The sequence below is a fragment of the Protopterus annectens genome, chromosome 3.part0 (genome assembly GCF_019279795.1).
Source record: "Protopterus annectens isolate FY-2018-M chromosome 3.part0, PAN1.0, whole genome shotgun sequence".
Classification (NCBI taxonomy): Eukaryota; Metazoa; Chordata; order Ceratodontiformes; family Protopteridae; genus Protopterus; species Protopterus annectens.
In genome coordinates this window covers 1,106,461,488-1,106,481,155 of record NC_056731.1, presented here as the reverse complement: position 1 = coordinate 1,106,481,155, position 19,668 = coordinate 1,106,461,488, and the positions used below count along the sequence as shown (strand labels likewise).

Here is a 19,668-nt window from a genome sequence, read left to right as displayed (position 1 = left end):
GCAGGTGTTCCCTCGACAGGGATTTGATCCTGCCTGCTTAACCTTGTTCCCATTTTTCCTATTCAGACTTACCTTGCAGATCCTGGATTCTGATAATTCAGAAAAAAAAAAAAAGAAATGAATATATCAATTCACACAACATTCAGGGAGGGAAAGGTAGGGATTCTGCCATTGTACAATGACAGTGGAAAGATTTTGATCAGACTTTTCCCACAGCATTCCCTTGCTTTCCTCCCATCACAAGCTCAAGCTTTACAGCTCCAGCATTGTGATCGGGATAATGGGGGATAGGTACTGTGCCCAGACCTCACCACTTTTTTGGACCCTCTGAGGGCACTTTCATACAGCAACACCTATGTCTCAACATGCTATAGGCTCATGAACTTGATTTAACACACACACATCTCTCTCAGCATACTGTAGACTGCATACATTAAACACTACAAAACATCTTTCATGCGTCTTACCTTTTAGTCTTGAGGGTACCACCCTCAATACACGGCACATCCTTTTTTTTTCTTTTTGTTGTATGTGCATACACACTAGTAAGCTTTTTTTCTTATTTTCTGTGGGCTCCTCCCACTATTACGTTACATATACCTAACAAGCAGACTTAGTCATTCAACAAAACAGTTATTCACTCATTCTACTTTAACAACAATTACCTAAGAGAGAGAAAAAAAACAATACATTTTCCCAATTTAGTCTAAAAGCAGTTTGCACAGCCTGAATAGTTGGGTATCTGAATCTCTGACCATCCCATACAAAACAGCATGGAATTCACAGAAGAACTTTCTGTGCTGGGCCCTTCTAATTTATTCCACACTGCCCTGCAGCAATACCAAAGTTCAGAATCCAAGTCATGACATCAATGTTAAAGTTCACAAATAAATATTTTTACCTTTTAGTCCTAGTCCTAAGACAATAATAATAATGCTTCAGGGTGTGATTTTCAGTTAGTCTCAAAGAACAAAGAAAAATAACACTACATATATACTTTTTCTCATCAATTTCGTGCATGCAGAACTTTGATGTAACATAGCTTTAAACAAATACTGTTTTTAAATATTTTATGTCCTTGTGATCCTCGCATAGAGCGTCACGTGAACACTTGCAATATGCCTTTTTAAAACAGACTACTTTGTCTAAGAATTTATCTTTTAACCTTGTAACATTTAGTTTCAGTACACACTATCTCATAGACATTCATACAAAAAGACTCATCCCCCAGCCTGAGAAGGCCAGTGTATACTGTTATTAATCTGGTTTCAATAGATGCCTGGCACATTGTTTTCCTCTATTAACATTCTGACAATAGACCCTTTGAGCATAGTATAACATACCTTAGTTCATTCAGCATTTACTTCACCTTCAGCTGTCAGCACAAACGGAAAGAGTGCAATTATAAGACACTTGAAATACAAAGCTTCATCTTACATGAAAATATATCTTGCACAATCATGCATCTGTTTTACATTTTATTTTTAACATAAACATGCTATAAACAATTTGACTAATTTATGAAGAAACTGCAAGTTAATATGTACTTCATGAAGAATAATCATGAGACTTAATATTTTTCTGTGCTTAGTAAAAGAATGCACAGAAATCCAAGCAGAAGCTTCCAAAATGGGTCTGCCACTGAGACCCTTAAAAAAAGCTCCAGAAGAAGCAGCCACAAGTATTAAGAAGCCATTTGCCATGAAAAGAAAAACAAAAGGAAATGGCCTATGGAATCCCAATTTCTTATCTTGAAATGAAACAAAATGTTGCACACAGTCTGCATTTGTTTCTAAATAATATTGGAGTTGTATATGCAAATCCAAAGAATGGAGAATCTGAGAGTCCCCAGTGGAGTATTTATCGGCCATAGGTTTGGAAAACTGAACGAGATGTACAATCTTTAGACCAAAATTCAAAATGCTGCTTTCATACTAGCAGCAAATAAGTTCTGAGTGTTTGGCACTTGAAAGTCACTTATGTACTTTTTACACATCAAGTGTACGACATACATATGATGCATGGAAGACCCCAAGCTTTAGTATGCTGGCTGGCTGCACATAAGACTATCCTTGGCAGGATATCACTATTGTAAGGATCATAGGAGGTTACTAGGGTAACGGCCAGAGGGCCCTTACAGGCCTAGCCAAGTTCAAGCCATGTTCCCAAGGGTGTCTGGTTTAAACAGACACAAAAACCAGCACCTATTGTTCCTGCCCAAGAGGGACACAGATGGAACTCTCAGGGTGAATTTCCAGTTACCCATCCAGTCATCCAAATTATGCTTAAATAGGGCCAACAAGCGGCTTTGTTTAACATGAACAGGAAGTTTGTTCCAAAAGTGGGACAAGAGACATATCTGTCTCTCCAGCAAGTTCTATTAATATCACATACCAAGTTAAGGTCCTTTGCGCAAGTGACCCGTGTGCCATTTAACTTGTGAATGTGCAACAATTCCATTAAAACTGGGTCAGAGACTGCTCTATATGCAAGGCACAGTTCGCCTCTGAGCAATCTGTATGACACAGAGTAAACTGACCGAGTTCAATCTGTCTGCATAAGACAGATCTTGAAGACGCTGAATTTTCTTTGTAAGGAACCTTTGTGGTCTCTGCAATTGCTGAAGATGTTTGGAAAGGAACATATCAAAGGGAGCATAGTATTCTATTATTGGGCTGCTGAGGAAAGAGTACAGGGGGTTATAACCTCTTTTTTTTCTGGAGGCAGTGCCCTTACTTATGAGCTAAGCAATATAAAATGGCCTTCTTACACTGTGGAGACATGGTGATCAAAGTTAAGGTTGCTGTCAACATGTCTGCCCAGATCTCTCACCACTGACTGTGTGCTTAGGGTATTGCGATTGATGTGGTGGTTTGTAGGAACATCACCCTTGCCAAAGGGAATGGTAAAAGTAAAGCACAAAATGCATTTAAGACCATGACTGTGACACCAGTCATTAGTCTGCGTAAGACCTTCTTGCAGGATGTTGACATCACTAGGTTCATAGGTTCATAGGTTGTTACTAGGCTATCAGCCCTAGGGCCTATACAAGCCTAGCCATAATAATTCCCTGGCTATTTCTTCCCACATTATTTACTTTCCTGGACCCCTGTCTAGCAGGGCGACTGACGTGATCCCTGGGGTGAATTTCCTTTCTCCCATCCAAACGTCAAGGTTCCTCTTGAAGAGGTCCAAAGAGGCACTCTGCTTGACATGTATGGGCAATCTATTCCAGAGTCTGGGGAGTCTCTGGGTCAGGAACCTATCCCTCCAGCATGTTTTGTTTATTGTGATGACAAGGTTTAGATCCCTGGAGCATGTAGCTCTGAGGGATTGGGATTTCTTTAAGTGTAGCATGTCCAACAGCTCTGGGTTTGACATGGCCTTGTATGTTAAGCAGAGATCGCCTCTGAGTAGACGATATGCGACAGAGTATAGCTGGAGTTTTTTAAGGCGGTCAGCGTGGGGCATCTGCTTTAGGCCTGTGATTCTTTTAGTGAGGTATTTCTGAGGCCTTTCCAGTTGTTTCAGATGTCTTGAGAGGTACATACCAAATGGGGCGTTGTATTCTATAATGGGTCTAATGAGGGATGAGTACAGTGGGACAATGACCTCCTTTTTCTGGATGAAAAGCCCTTCATGATGAGGTGTGCCACATAGAAGGATTTCCTGACTGTTGTGGCGATGTGGTTATCGAAGGTGAGACCACTGTCCACCTGTGTCCCTAAGTCTCTTATCACACTTTCTGTGTTTAGTGTACTGCCACCTATATGGTAATTCATGGATACATGTTTTTTCCCAAAGGGATAACAATACATTTCTTGGCATTGAGCTTGAGCCCATGGCTCTGGCACCAAGCATCTGTTTCTGTAAGGCCCTTTTGTAGAGTATCCACATCATTTGGGGATTCAATAATGGCTCCCAGTTTACAGTCATCTGCAAACTTTGTTAGCCAGAGTCCCTTAGTGTTGACCTGTACTTCAGAGAAGTAGATGCCAAACAAGAGCGGCCCCAGGACTGAACCCTGAGGTACTCCACTTGTCACTTTTCTGGAGCTGGATTTGGAGTTGGCTACTTTTACAGTGTGGGTTCTATCAGTAAGCCATTTAGCAACCCATTGGGTGACATAGGGATTAATACCCAACTTAGTAAGTTTATCTATGATTCCAGAGTGGGGGATGGTGTCAAAGGCCTTGGCAAGGTCTAGATAGGCTGTGTGGACCACCTTACCCTTGTCCATGGCTCTGGAGACTGATTCAAAGAAGTCAATCAGGTTCAGGAGACAAGATCGGCCCTTCACAAACCCAAACTGGGTGGGGTCCAGTGTTTGAAGGTTGCCAATGTCTTTGTTTATAAGTTCCATGATAATACGCTCCATGGCCTTACAGATAAGGCTTGTCAGACTGATGGGACGGTAGTTTCCGGGATCCAAGGTGGATCCCCCCTTGTGGATTGGGATAACTGTAGCTGTGCGCCACTCAGTGGGCACGAAACCTGAGGTGAGGCTATGATTAAACATGACACTTAGGTGAGGTGCCAGTTCATATTGTAGTTCATGTAGTACACAGCCCGGAATGTCATCTAGTCCCATGGATGCTGTATTCTTGGCTTTAGAGAGTGTGTTTTGTACCTGTGTGGCCGTTATTACTGGAATTTGGCAATCTTCCGGTATTGAGATGGGCCATTTAGGGGGTGAGAGGGGGATGAAGTTGGCACTGAATCGATCTGCCAGGATATTGGCAATATCCTTTGGATCAGTATATTTATTGCCATTCTGTTTTAGCTCAGAGCAGATCTGAGCATTGCCATTTAGATTCTTGACATAGTTATAGAATGCTTTGTGGTTGTCTTTGGAATCTTTGGCAATTTTATTTTCATAACTAGCTTTGGAGGATTTTATGAGGCATCTCAGTTTCTTACTGAGGCTAGTAAGGGAGTTTTTGCATCCTGGGATTTTCCTCTTTTCTGCAAAAGTTTCTTCCTTTTGTTGTAAAGTTTGTTTATGGCAGGGGACCACCAGATTGGCTTCCTTTTTTGGATGAGAGCATTTTGGTTCTATTTGGGATGGCACGATTCATGCATGAGTGGATGTGCTCGTACAGTGCCTTAGTGTAGGATTCAGCAGTTGAACTTTCAGTTCCGTCTGCATGTGTGTCATGAAGTTTGTCACTTCTGACTTGAGTAGCATGAAGTTGGCTTTGGAGAAGTTTTTATGGTGATTTCTTTACTGGGGTGGGGGTGGGATGTGGATGTTAAGGGTGATTAGCTTATGGTCAGACCTGACTAACGAGGGGTGACCATAGGTATGGAGCACTGATTTGCCATGTTGGTAATGACCAGGTCTAGGATATTGGAGCCCCTGGTGGGACTATGGATTAGTTGATCCAGGGCGTTGGAATTTATGAATTCCAAGAACCGTTGCAAAGGTGTTGGGACATGAGTAGTTTTCCCAGTTAATGGCAGGGTAGTTAAAATCACCCAGTATTAGGGTGTTTGGTTCTATCTTAATATTTTCCAGTATGTTTAAAAAGGTGTAGTGAGAATCTTGGGGTATGGTGGGGATCTGTAGCAAGCTACAATTTGGATTGCAGTCTTACCTAGTGTTAGTTGCACTTGGAGAATTTCAGACACATTGTGTTGGCCAACTAGCCTGGTGGTGTGAATATCCTTGGTGAATATTGACACTCCTCCACCTTTAGTGTTTCGGTCCTGGTTTGGTGGCGAAAAGTGTGGTAAGAGTTGTAGCCTGGTATTGCAGGGGTGCTCTCTGGAGCCTTGAACCAGGTCTCAGTTACTGCACAGATATCGATATTCTCCATTTTTAGGAGTGCCTCGAGAGAATGCATTTTGAGGTTTAGACTTCTAGCATTGAGTAGCATTACCTTCAGATTTTGCATGCTTGTACCTGTTACGGTGGTGGTTTTGTCCTTTGAAGTTTGCCTAAAAAAGGCACTATAGGGGTGGCAAGAGCCTTAGCCAGTAACCTGAATCCCAGGGGTGACAGGTGCAGACCATCTCTGGCAAAGCATCGTGGTCTGCCAATCATGTCATCCCAGGCAGACAGATACTGGATCCCCTTTGAATGACACCATAAGCTTAGCCAATTGTTGAAGTCAATCATTTTATCCTTATATTGTGGTATCATTCTGGGCGAAGGCAGGATGCTACTCAGGGCTAGGGTCATACCTGCCTGGGCCACATGATCCGAGAGCCCTTCCATGTCTCTTTTCATGTAGTCCATGGAGGTACGTTTCAAGTCATTCACTCCAACATGGACAATGACAGAGTCATATTTGTACTTGTTGTGGAGTGACTTGAGTGCATGCGTTATGTGGCGAATCCTGGCACCCGACAGGCAGCTGACTGTAATTTTCTCCTTATTCAACCTGGTGAGAGGGACATCAGTGTGCTGGACTATAGAGTCACCTATGACTAAAGTGTTAGGCATATTGTCTTATCAAACTAGGGGTTTCAGTGACTGCTCCCAGTTTGTAGTCATCAGCAAATTTGTCAGCCACAGTCATTTAGTTTTAGCCTTTACTTCAGAGAAGTAGATTCCAAGTAGTAGGGGTCCCAGAACTGATCCCTGTGGAACACCACTGGTTACTGGTCTGCTGGAGGAGGTGGAGTCCCCTATTTTGACCGTATGAGTTCCATCAGTGAGGGAGTTTGCAACTCAACTGACAATATATGAGTTGATACCCAACTGGGTGAGTTTATCAATGATGCATGAGTGGGGGATTGTGTCCAAGGCCTTGGCTAAGTCTAGGTAGGCCATACACAAAGATTTGCCCTTGTCTAGGGCTTTGGTGACTGTCTCAAAGAAGTCCACCAAGTTTAACAGGCATGATCTCCCTTGACAAAGCCAAACTGGGTATGGTCGAGCATTTATAGATTTCCTATATCTTTATTAATAAGGTCAGGAATAAAGCAGCCGTGATTAAAGAGGGCATCACACTGCCTTACACTACTACTACTACTCTTACTAACACATCAACTAGCCCTGTACTCTCCACATCATAGGTTTTTCACAACCACTACTACACACAGCTTCACATTTTACCTCTCTGTCTCATAATATATCATCGCCCTCCCCACCAATCTTTATCTCTCCCACCTTAATATTACTAAACATCTCTACAAGTACATTCCTATTTCTCATACTAATCAGAATAAATAAAGAAACCAATCCAGGACAAGTCATTAACTCTGTCTCCCCTAAGCAGAACACATCCTTCACCATCGCATGCATATTAACCAGTGCCCATAGCATCAGAAATAAATTTGATCAAATAAATGCTTTCCTATCTTCTCACTCACCTGACATTACTACAGGCAAAAAGAGTACCGCCTAACTATGGCTCAGCTCGCCCAGGTTTGATTAGCAGTTCAGGTGATTGATATAGAGACAGGAAGGGATGGGGGGAAGATGCACACAGGTGAGGCTCCCTAAAGGGTGTCCTGATCTAAAGAGAGGAGATACTGGTGGATGCAACCTGCAAGGTTCTTCTTCCTTCAACCTTCCAATGCCCTGGACTCACTCTGGTATTGCTGTAGCTGATTGTGGATTATGAGGGCATCCTGGGGGATCTGGCCATTTGTGCTTTCATCTGGTATGTTTTATTATTCTGTACACCCCCATCCTTGCACGTTGCATCCACCAGTATCGCCACTCTTTAAATCATGGCACCTTTTAGGGAGCCTCACCAGTGAGCACCCCCCCCCCCATCCCTTCCTGTATGCATGAGATGGTGAAGGATGTGATTTTCTTTGTGTTTCACTGTTGGAGTCATCACACTAGGGTTATCTGCCTGCAGGTGGCCCTCAGTCAGCCCGAATACCAGAAACTTAGTATTTCTGCGTCGGATACTGTCACTCCAGGACTGATGTCAGGGGTATAAAAACAGGCAGCCGACGTCATTACATCAGTCTTTCTTGCCGAGGAGCCCGAAGCAGAAGCTGTTCGCAAGTGCCTGTTGGCCACTACTTGAATTTTCATTTACAAATTGAATAATCCTGAAGTCTTCTAAAGTTAAGTACCCCATTGGGGATCCTTTTTTCTTGCTCTAACCGATGTCAGAAAAAGTTAATTGTCTTGCCTGTGGAAAGCAAATACCTTTATTGGTTATAAAACATATTCCAAAATAATAACCAGACCGGTTTCGGCCTCACAGCCTTTATCAATGGTTAAGCAAAAAAGAAGTTCCTTCTTTTTTGCTTAACCATTGATAAAGGCTGTGAGGCCGAAAACGGTCTGGTTATTATTTTGGAATATGTTTTATAACCAATAAAGGATTTTGAACCTTTTGTGCCTACCATCGTATTTTGCTGGTCGTTGTGGTTGTATGCAGTTGGTTTTGACCATGCACGCCATCCTTGCGAGGCATTTCAGTCGCAGAAAGCAAATACCTCACAGAGATTTTCATTCTTACTGCATCACCTGTTTAGGCCCAGACCACGATGTCACTCGCTGTCGGTAAATTCTTTCGCTCTCAATCTCTGTATTCTGAAATGGCTTCGGTAAACCATCCGACTACCGATATTCTGAAAAAAAACGTAAGGATAAAGACAGACAGATTGCATAGGTCCAAAACTGCCGACAACGCTTCTGTTAAGCTAGTCGCCAGTCCGCAGATACTCAGTGAGGCGCTTTTGCAGCCCCTGATGCCCACTTTAATGGATTTGCAGGCCTCTACCAAAACCCATTCGGAGTTTGGTATGCTGCGAGACTCTTCTTCGACTATGGAACCTCCGGATGTCTCTACCTTGGATAGGTCCAGAGCCACTATGCAGGCACCGGCTTCTGAGGCAGTTCTTCGCTCAACCGATGTTTGACTCAAACCAACGACTTCTTTTTTAACCAAAACTACAGAGTTTCTTAGGCCCAGAGTATGCACTATGCCTAGAAAATAGATGACCAAAGCGCATGCACCTGCTCCCATGCCACAAAAACAAATGCTTAGAATAGCCGAAGACCTTATTACGCTGATTAAGAGAAGTCAGCCTTCCCCTGCTAAGAGACAGAGTCCAGTCCCCTTCAGCTTCTATAGACCAGGAGTCCGATGACTCTGAGACTTCTGATTATGAAGACATGCCTTTATCGGAGGATTCAGATGCAGAGGAATCCATTTCCTCTGCCTCCCCTCCAGAAGATTTTTCTTTTGGGGAAACCTTGCATACCTTAAGAGAGCATTTCCACTGGGAATGCCAAGACTATCCTCAGTCCAAAAAGAGACTCTGAGAATTTTTAGAGTTGCCTCAGCACAGGCCTTCTGCTATACTCCCTGTCCCGGAGGTTGTGGATGATGTTTTTACAGAATCCAGTCTTACTCTTGACACTACCTCCTGCCCCTAAGAAACCAGACAGGTACTACAGAGTACCTGACACACACAAATTTCTTTTGAACAATCCTACTGCTGACCCAGAGATAATTTCCCAGGGGCCTAAAGGTATCAAGGCTACTACAGCCAAGAATCCCATCCCTTCGGACAGGGATTCCAGAGCTTTGGACAGATGGGGCAAGAAGGTATATACCTCTGCAACTCTTGCTATTAGGCCACTGAATTGTCAGTTTCACATGCTGACTTACCAGCAACATATTATGGAATTTAAACAAAAAGTGGCAACCTTTTCAGACTGTGCAGAAAATAAAGAATTGCAGGAGCTTATGCACTGTGCAAGCCAAGTCAGCAAGCATACTTTGCAGTGTGGCTTTGACGACCTAGAAGCATCTTGCCAGGCAGCAGTCACTAACTGTACTGAGAAGGCATGTTTGGCTGAAGGAGCAGACCTTGCCAGACCATGTCAAATCAAAGTTACTCGACGCTCCATTGAATAAGGACTGTTTGTTTGGCACCAAAGCAGAAGACGTTCTTAAAAAGATGGAAGAGAAAGCTAAGTCTATGCAGACTGTTTTAAAGATTTCTTACAGGTGCAACCCCCTACATTCAGTAGGCATTCTTCTTCCAAACACTGGCCCTTTCCATCCCCTCCAGGCCTTCTCAAACCAGTCCCAGGGGAAACAGACCACCCAGACAACAGCCTCAGAGTATGCAGAGATCTAAGCAATGGAGTACCCCCATCCCTAAAGCAGGGAGTGGTAAGCCACCTCCTTACGGAAAAAGCTCACAATGACTTCTTTACTCCACTCCCCAGCCCTGCCCAATTACTTGTGCCCTTAGGAGGAAAACTTGCCCTTCATGCAAAAAAAATGGATGTCCATCACTCAGGACCGGTGGGTCCTAAACATTGTATCCCAGGGGTACAAATTTTATTTCCATTCACTGCCAACCCCAAGCGGGTTTCCAGACCTTCCTCCAAACGAGTGGGCAGAGGCTCAAAAATCAATTACTTTCCTTGCTCAATATCAGAGCTATTCAGCCAGTTGTAGTAGAACAGAGGGGTCACAGATTGTACTCCAGACTCTTCCTGGTTCCCAGGAAAGAGGGCTGTTGGCACCCAATCCTGGATCTTTCAATTCTCAACACCTTCCTGGTAGTATCAAAATTCAAAATGCTTACCCTGTAACAGCTTCTTCCTATGCTAGCCAAGGATGCCTGGTTAGTCACCCCAGATGTAAAAGAAGCCTATCTGCACATACCCATAAGGGAGTCATGCAGGAAGTATCTATGTTTCAGGGTAGGATCTATGCATCATCAGTTCTCTGCACTTCCCTTTGGCTTATCTACTACGCCCAGAGTATTCACAAAATGCCTGGCTCCAGCCATTGCATACTGCAGGAAGAGAAATATCCAAATTTACCCATACTTGGACGACTGCCTGATTCAGGCAGACAGTCAGGAATTGCTGCTGCATCACCTGACACTTGTGAAAAACCTTGTTACTTCCTTGTGGTACACCATCAATGAAAATAAATCAAAACTGGTACCCAGTCAAAAAATTGTATTCCTGGGAGCTAACTTGGACACAGCTTCCCAGACGGCATTCAAACAAGTCTATCTGACAGACTACTTCAAACAAATGGCCACCAGAACCCAGCTATCCACAAGAAAAATACTGCAAGCCCTAGGGTTCATGGCCTCATGTATACTGCTAATTCCATATGCAAGACTGCATGTGAGGAAACTTCAATGGTACTTAAAAAGTCTTTGGTGCCAACATTCTCAGGACCTGGAAACAGTTATTTCTATCATACCCTGTCTAAGGACAGAGTTCCTTTGGTGGGCAGAAGCATGCAACCACAACAAGGGACTGTCATTTATGCAACCCCACGCCATCCAGGCCCCAACCACAGACATATTAGACTATGCCTTTGGGGCACACGTGGATGGCAAATGTATTCAGGACCACTGGAGCCCAAGTCAAATTCATCTGCACATCAACCAAAAAGAGATGCTAGCTGTACAAAATGCCCTGACAGCTTTCAGATCCCTACTCTTTCCCGGACAATTGCTAATAACAACAGACAACACCACAGTTATGTGGTACATCAACAAGCAGAGGGGAACCCATTCCTACCCACTCTGCAGGTTAACCATGGTCCTGTGGAACACGGCCTTGGACATTCAAGTTCATCTGCAAGCTCAACTCCTGCCAGTCAAACAAAATTCAGTGGCAGACGTCTTAAGCAGAAATCTCCTAGACCCACATGAGTGGCAATTGGAGCCCAGCACCTTCAACCTTCTGATTCAAAAATGGGGGACCCCAGAGGTGGATCTCTTTGTCTCCCCCTACAACCATCAGCTCAACAAATTCTGAACCAAGAGTCATCACAGCAGGTCCTGGAAAGTGGATGCCCTATCTTTTCAGTGGGTAAATCTCTCAATCTTTGCCTTTCCCCCTCTGCCCCGTCTCTCAAGAGTATTACTCAAGATAAAACAGGATAGACCAAGGATAATTCTGATTGCCCCGGACTGGCCACGCCAGCACTGGTACCCACTCCTGCGCAGCCTGACACTGGCGCCACACTGGCGCCTACACCAGATCCCAAATCTGCTCTATCAGCAGGAAGGACAGATTTTGCATCCCCAACTGAAAACCCTAAATCTTGCAGCCTGGCTTATTCCTTGAATTCTCCTCCAGCTACCCTAAGCAAGCAGGTGCTGGACATCATTCTTGAACCAGAAGACCCAGTACAAGAAAATCCTGTGCTGATAAGTGGAAAAGGTTCTGCTCATGGATTCAATTTAAAGGAGAAAACACAACACTGCCCTCCCTGCCTGTAATCCTGGATTACTTAACAGATCTACTCCACAAAGGCCTGTCCTTCTCCTCCATTAAGATACATGCCTCAGCCATTTCTGCTCATTGGTGGGGATTTCGAAACCGGAGTTGTAAGGTGTATTCTTGTATTCGGCTCCATATGATGTACATAGGTTCATAGGTTCATACTAGGCTATCTGCCCTAGGGCATTTATAAGCCTAGCCAGAGTGTGTTTGGCTTTCGCCACCCATTTTAAATGCATTTTGCTATGCCCTTTTTCGAGGTTAGTATACTGTGCCTCTGTCTAACAGTGACACAGAAGTGATACCCGGGGTAAACCTACGATCTCCCATCCACTCATCAAGATTCCTCTTGAAGAGAGTCAATGAGGGACTCTGCCTAACCTGGACTGGGATTTTATTCCAGAGTGAAGGGAGCCTCTGGGTTATAAATCTGTCCCTCCAGCATGTCCTATTTATTTCAGTGCTGAGGTTCAAGTCTCTCGAGCGCGTAGCTCGGTGGGATTTGGATTTTCTGAGGTGCAGCATGTCCATTAATTCCAGGTTGCACATGGCTTTATATGTCAGGCACAGATCGCCTCTGAGCAGGCGGTATGCCACTGAGTAGAGCTGGAGATTCTTTAACCGGGCAGCATATGGCATCTGTTTGAGCCCTTTGATCCTCTTGGTGAGGTACTTTTGGGGTCTTTCCAGTTGCTGCAGGTGTCTGGTAAGGTACATCCCAAAAGGGGCACTGTACTCAATTATGGGCCTGATGAGGGATGAGTAAAGAGGCAAGATGACCTCCCCTGATCTAGATGTGAATCCCTTCATGATTAGGTGGGCTATATAAAATGTTTTTCTAACCACTTTGGCCACGTGGTTTTCAAATGAGAGATTGCTATCAACTTGGGTCCCCAGGTCCCTAATTACTTCTTCCGTACTTAATGGATTACCACCTATATGGTAATTTGTGTGCACTTTGTTTTTGCCAAAGGGGATGACTATACATTTTTTGGCGTTTAGCTTGAGGCCATGGCTCTGGCACCAGTTGTCTGTTTCTATGAGGCCCTTTTGTATGATGCTTGTGTCGGCTGGAGAGTCGATTATGGCGCCTAGTTTGCAGTCATCTGCGAACTTGGTCAGCCACAGTCCTTCCGTGTTGGCCTGTACCTCAGAGAAATACATACCGAACAAGAGAGGTCTCAGGACTGAGCCTTGTGGGATGCCACTTGTAACTGGTTTGAAGTCTGACATGGCTCCAGCAATTCTAACCATGTGGGTTCTGTCCTTGAGCCAGTTTGCAACCCATCTAGTGACATAGGGGTTTATATTTAAGCTGGTGAACTTATCTATAATGCCCGAGTGGGGTATTGTATCGAAGGCTTTTGCGAGGTCCAGGTAGGCTGTGTGGACCACCTTCCCCTCGTCAATGGCCTTGGTGACTGTTTCAAAGAAATCGACCAGGTTTAAGAGGCAGGATCTGCCCTTAACAAAGCCGAACTGGGTAGGATCCAGTGTCTGTAAGTCCCCAATATCTTTATTTATGAGGTCCATGATGATTCTTTCCATAGCTTTGCAGACCAAGCTAGTCAGGCTTATGGGGCGATAGTTTCCAGGATCCGTTGAGGCGCCACCTTTGTGGAGAGGGACCACTGTTGCTGTACGCCACTCTTTGGGTACATATCCTGTAGTAAGGCTGAGATTGAACAGTAGTTTTATGTTTTGGTTTAGCTCTTCTTGGAGTTCATGTAGGACGCAGCCCGGGACACCGTCTGGTCCCATTGATGCTGTGTTTTTTGCTTTGGAGACGGCGGCTCTTATCTGAGCATCTGAGATGTCAGGGGGACAGGACTTTGCTGGGATAGATATTTGCCCTTTTGGTGGGGAGGGGGGGGAGTTTGCGCTGAACCTGTCAGCTAAGATGTTGGCAATGTCTGTGGGTTCGGTGTATTTTTTGTCATTTTGGACTAATTCTGAACATATCTGGGAATTCCCACCCAGGTTCCTAACATAACTAAAGAAAGCCTTGTGATTATCCTTAAAGTCCTGTGCAATTTTTCTCTCGAAGCTGGCCTTAGACGATTTTATGAGTGCCCGTAGATTTTTGCTAATACTGATCAGAGATGCCTTCACTTTTTGGGATTTTGCTCTATCATGTAGTAGCTTCCTACTTCTATTGTATAGTTTGTTTATGGCTGGGGTCCACCAGACAGGATGCCTGCCTTTGCAGGATTGGGTCTTGGTTTTATTTGGGATTGCATGATCCATGCATTCTTGAAGGTGTTCATAGAATGAGTTTATAAAGGATTCCACAGTCTGGGCCGTATTTTCCACAGGCCTGGGGGCTTTGAAGGATTCCACCTTGGTTTTGAGAAGTGTGAAAGTTGCTTTAGAGAAGGTTTTCACTGTGGTTTTCTGGGCAGGGAGTGGGGTCGTGATGTGAATATCCAGTGAGATTAGTTTATGGTCTGTTCTTACCAGTGAGGGATACACTTCTGGTCTGGAGCATAGAGCCCCCATGTTGGTGATGATCAGGTCCAGTATGTTTTCCCCTCTTGTGGGAGTGGTAACAAGTTGTTCCATAGCATCTGAGTTTATAAATTCTAGGAACCTTTGGGCTAGGGTGTTGGAGCTAGAGTAATGCTCCCAGTCTATGTTTGGGTAGTTGAAGTCACCCAATATAATGGTGTTTGGAGAGACCTTCATATTTTCCAGTGTTCTCAGGAAGGCCGAGTGGGGTTCCTGGGTTTGGGAGGGTGGTCTGTAGCAGGCTATAAACTGGAAGGCAGTTTTTCCCACTGTTAGTTGCACATGGATAGTCTCTGATGCTTCGTGCTGTGCCACCAACCTGGAGGTGTGGGTATCTTTGACTAATATTGATACTCCCCTCCTTTTGTGGTTCGGTCCAAGTTTTGGGGCCGAAAAGCATGGTATGAGATATAACCTGGTAGTGCTGGGGTGCTCTCGGGAGCCTTGAACCAGGTTTCTGTTACTGCACAGATATCGATGTTCTCCATGCTAAGGAGAGTTTCGAGTGCGTGCATCTTGAGGTTTAGACTTCTGGCGTTGAGTAGCATTACTCTTAGTTTCTTATCTCTTGTGATACCTATGGAGGTGGGTTTGTCTTTTGAGCCTTGCCTAAAAAAGGCACTATGGGGGTGGCAAGAGCCTTTGCCAATATCCGAAAGCCCAGGGGTGACAGGTGCAAGCCGTCCCTAGTGAAGCATCGTGGCTTGTCGAGCATGTCATCCAAGCTGACAGGCATTGGATCCCCTTTGAATGACACTAATACTTAAGCCAATTGTTGAAACTGATCATCTTGTCTTCATATTGTGGCATCATTCTTGGTGAGGGTAAGATGCTACTCAAGGTCAGGGTCATACCGGCCTGGGCTACATGCTCAGAGAGCTCCTCTATGTCTCTTTTCATGTAGTCCAGGGAGGTACGTCTCAGGTCATTCACACCAGCATGGACAATGACTGAGTCATATTTGTACTTGCCTTGGATTGACCGGAGTGCTTGTGTTATGTGGCTTGTGTTACATACTACTGAGACTATAATTATGAATCGAGGTACCATTGCTGTATGTTGAAGCCTCTAAGTAAGCAGACTGCGGTCCCAGAACAGACCATTAAGACTTTGCACTTTCATCTTGTAATTCAACCTGCGGTAACGTTGTCGCCTCACAGTAAGACGTTGTCCTGTTCGATTCTCAGCTAAAGCGTCTTCTGTGTGGAGACATGCATGAATGGGCGTACCTTCGTTGAAGGTTGTGCGTCAGGGCTGGCAACTTGGTAAGTAAAAAATCTACTGCCAATCATTAGCGGACCGGAGTTCCACTGTGGCGACCCCTAACCGGGAAAAGCTGAAAGATACAACAACTTTCATCTTGTAATTCACAGGATTCTCTAAGTCATCATTTGCTTACTCTATGACATGACTTAGCAAGATAAGTGGTGTTTTTTTTTTTTTTTTATTCTTCAGAAGAGCAAAATGTGATACTGTGAGTCTCAATTCATGTAAAATTGAGATATTTACACATAAAAGTGAAAGTGCTTTTGGAGAGAAATTTGGCTATTATGCACCACTGCATGAGGGCTGAATTTTCTAATTATAAGATTACTGTACCTTTAGTGAAAGACCACTAGTCCCTCATATAGCAGCTCTAAATGTAGTACATGTCCCTCCTAAGTGCACTTTAAAATATTGCAGTCCCCTCCCTGGAAGATACTCAGACTTTCAAAATGCACAGAACTGAGTTTACTGGACAGTGCGCTCAGAGGCTACCCCTACAAAGAAACCCTTGAGAGTAGCACACTGGTACAAACAAATATAGATAAATATAAAAATGTTTATTCACAAGGATTGGGTGTACTACTTTCAAAGGCAAAAAAAAAAAAAAAAGACTGCCATCTATAAATGCCTCAGATTAGGGTCACATTTTAAATACTGATTTAAATATAAATCATATAGTCATACTGGCAGTATTCACAGTGAAAGATGACAGGGAAAAAAAAGACTTGCATTAATATATATTTTCTGAGAAATTAGAAGTTTCTATCTAATGTACAGTAGTAGTTAGATAATGTAACTGTGGCTGTTTTGCCATAAAAACACATATGTTGCTAGTAAAACTAACTAAATCTTGACAAAAAGTCACTGTGTAGTCAAATTGTGTCTGTGAATGACTTTGTGGTTCATATAAAGCAGTTCATTTCTAAGCAGAACACGTGGCTGTTAGACCTTTCTTTGGCCAGTAGATTTCCTTCCCTCCTTCCTGGAAAACACTTCCTGGAAAAGCAAACAAAAGGGGTGGGGACTGAAATGTATGCAAGTCATTCTCACTGAAAACCTGATATGCCATGATGCCTGTCAGCTTGCGTGTGTGTACAATGTCTCCTGCTGGTCACTCACTCTCTGCTTGCTGGACAAGACAAACAGGACAGCCTACTGTATGCTTATGTTTCTGTTAGCATGTGATGTCAAGCAATGTAGATTTTAAGAAAGAACTGCCCCATGGGAAATGGTAGTGTACCATAGTTTATTTACTGGATAGTGCCAGACTTCTGAACTCTGCTTGTTGCCATACAAATGTGTGATGTGACCATACAATATTTATGAAAAGATGAAATTAGAAATAGCACCGTGTTTGTAAAGTAAGGTACACCCGTAGATCTGCCAAGATATAAATTAGCAACTCATACTTACCTGGCAGGGGAGAGACCACGATCAAGAAGGTGGTTCTCCCAGAGTGAGGCTCCTCCATTGCACTTCGGTGGGGTTGACCCCTGTGATGTCCTCAAATGCAGGATACTCAACTGCATAATTTATGGTAGTGGGGGACTGCGTTCGCGCTTTCCCCTCCCCTCATTAACTGGTTAAGAAAGATAGTTGTATAACCATGTAATTAAACTGGTCTTGAAAAGAAGACCTTACATTTTCCTTGATAAAAACTAATAACAAAAATGTCTTATCAGTGCTACTATTAAGGGGTGATGCAAAAAGAGAACATTATTTTTGATGAAATAAAAAAAAAAAAAAAACTACAGAATCTTAGTGCTCAGACAACTTAACCAGTTGAAAGCTCTGGTAAGTATCAAATAAGCAGTTTGCCTAGCCTCAGCTTGCTTTCCGTGTAAAGTCTATTTTATTGTTTTTTTTTTATACCTCACATTTTCCATGAAGAAGCATAGCAACTTACCGGTAATCTCTGTCTCAGACTCTGTAGTCTAACATTCAGTGACCTCCAGTAGAAGTCCTGTGGCAGTTTTATATTCTTCCTGTGCTGTCACTTTGCTTTGCTTACTAAAGTTTCCTGTAGTTTCTCAAATACATGCTGCTTAACTGACTACACTGAATTGTCCATAGACCGTTAATTTTGTGGCCCAGGTCCAAAAGCACCCACCTATAAAATAACTCCATTCTTCATGGAAAATGCTAAACTCAATTAGAAGCCAAGACTTCACAAGATAGCTTTTAAAAGGTACATCAAAGTATGCCAAAAGCAACTGTTACTGTTATTATTGCATATCCTAGTAAAACAGCAAATTGTCAAAATGTTGACAGTATTACAAATTGCTTTAACATAAGCATTTGTATTAATCAAAGATGGTTACTTACAAGGTGAACAGATGTAGTATTCTAATATAGTAAGTGTTGGAAACACACATACACACCTGTACTCGGATAGCTTTGAAACACAAAACAGAAGATGTTTCTCAAGGAAAGCTGTAACATGAGCTATACAGTACAGATGGAAGCACTTCTATGTTTGGATGTTGACAGTTAAGAGCTCACTAGGACCAAAGTGTCATTAAAAGAAATACAGAACAGATATAAGTATTACAGTAGGTTCAGAACTAAACTCTATGCAGTTTTATTCTGAAAGGGCTAAAACTCTGTACTATACAGCAGCTATCCCAACCCAAGGTACGCACTTGCTGGTTTAGGGGTACGCGGGAAAAAAATCAATAATGGTGGAGAAAGGTATTTTCCCGTGTGTGCACCAAAGTCTAGTCAAGTGAAAGTGGGTTGTGTGGGTCTGTGCTGCACACAGGAACTCTGTATAAAAGCCTGCTACCATACTTCAGAAGTTATACAAGAAAAAGAAAGGTAAGATGCCCTTGTAACTCCCACTCTAATATCACCCACCCCATCCAACCACTACCTTTCTTTCCACCCCACTAACTACCTTGATTACAGCAAGCTTAGATGCTCATAAGCCTAGTACTTATTAAACAGCAGGAACTTCTTATTGTAACATTTGTTAATGTCTGTTATGTACTTCACAGATAAAGATTCTAGTTGTCTACTGATGTATTATGTTCTTCATCTGTAAATATGTTTGTAATTAATTGCTATGTTAAATTGTTAATCACTATGTCCAATGTAACTACTGTCTGTTTATTTTAACTGTGGAGCTTTTCTCCCCGGGCCTCCGCTGAAAATGGACCTATGTCCAGTCGGACACTCCCGGTCAACAAATGTAAATAAATAAATAAAATAAATAAAAATAAGATAGTTTGACAATGGCTCCTTTTCAGCCATAGTCTTTTCACAGTGTGATACAAAGCAAGCATTGAGCTAAAACGTCTTTGACATACTTCCAATAACGCAAATAATTTAAAGGTGTTGAAACCTAAACATCCACACACAGTGCCAACAGAAGCAGAAGTTCAAAATATCTGTGCGTCGGTATTTTGAATTTCGCGCTTCTGCCAGTTTCGGAAATGTGAGTCTGCGGCTTTCTAATTTCGAAATACTGCAATTCGAGATTTCAGTACTTCAAATTTACAAAGTGGACCCATATATATATATATATATATATATATATATATATCTATATATATATATATATCTATATATCTATCTATATATATATATATATCTATCTATATATATATATATATCTATATATATATATATATCTATATATATATATATATATATCTATATATCTATATAAATATATATATATCTATATATATATATATATATATATA

General features: G+C 42.8%; 1 non-coding gene across 1 annotated transcript; it reads left to right on the top strand.

Moving 5' to 3' along the window:
• The first annotated feature begins 17,366 nt into the window (after window positions 1-17,366).
• Window positions 17,367-17,530, top strand: LOC122797382. Its single transcript, XR_006364103.1, has one exon. It is a non-coding gene; the product is annotated as a U1 spliceosomal RNA (small nuclear RNA).
• The last annotated feature ends 2,138 nt before the right edge of the window (window positions 17,531-19,668 follow it).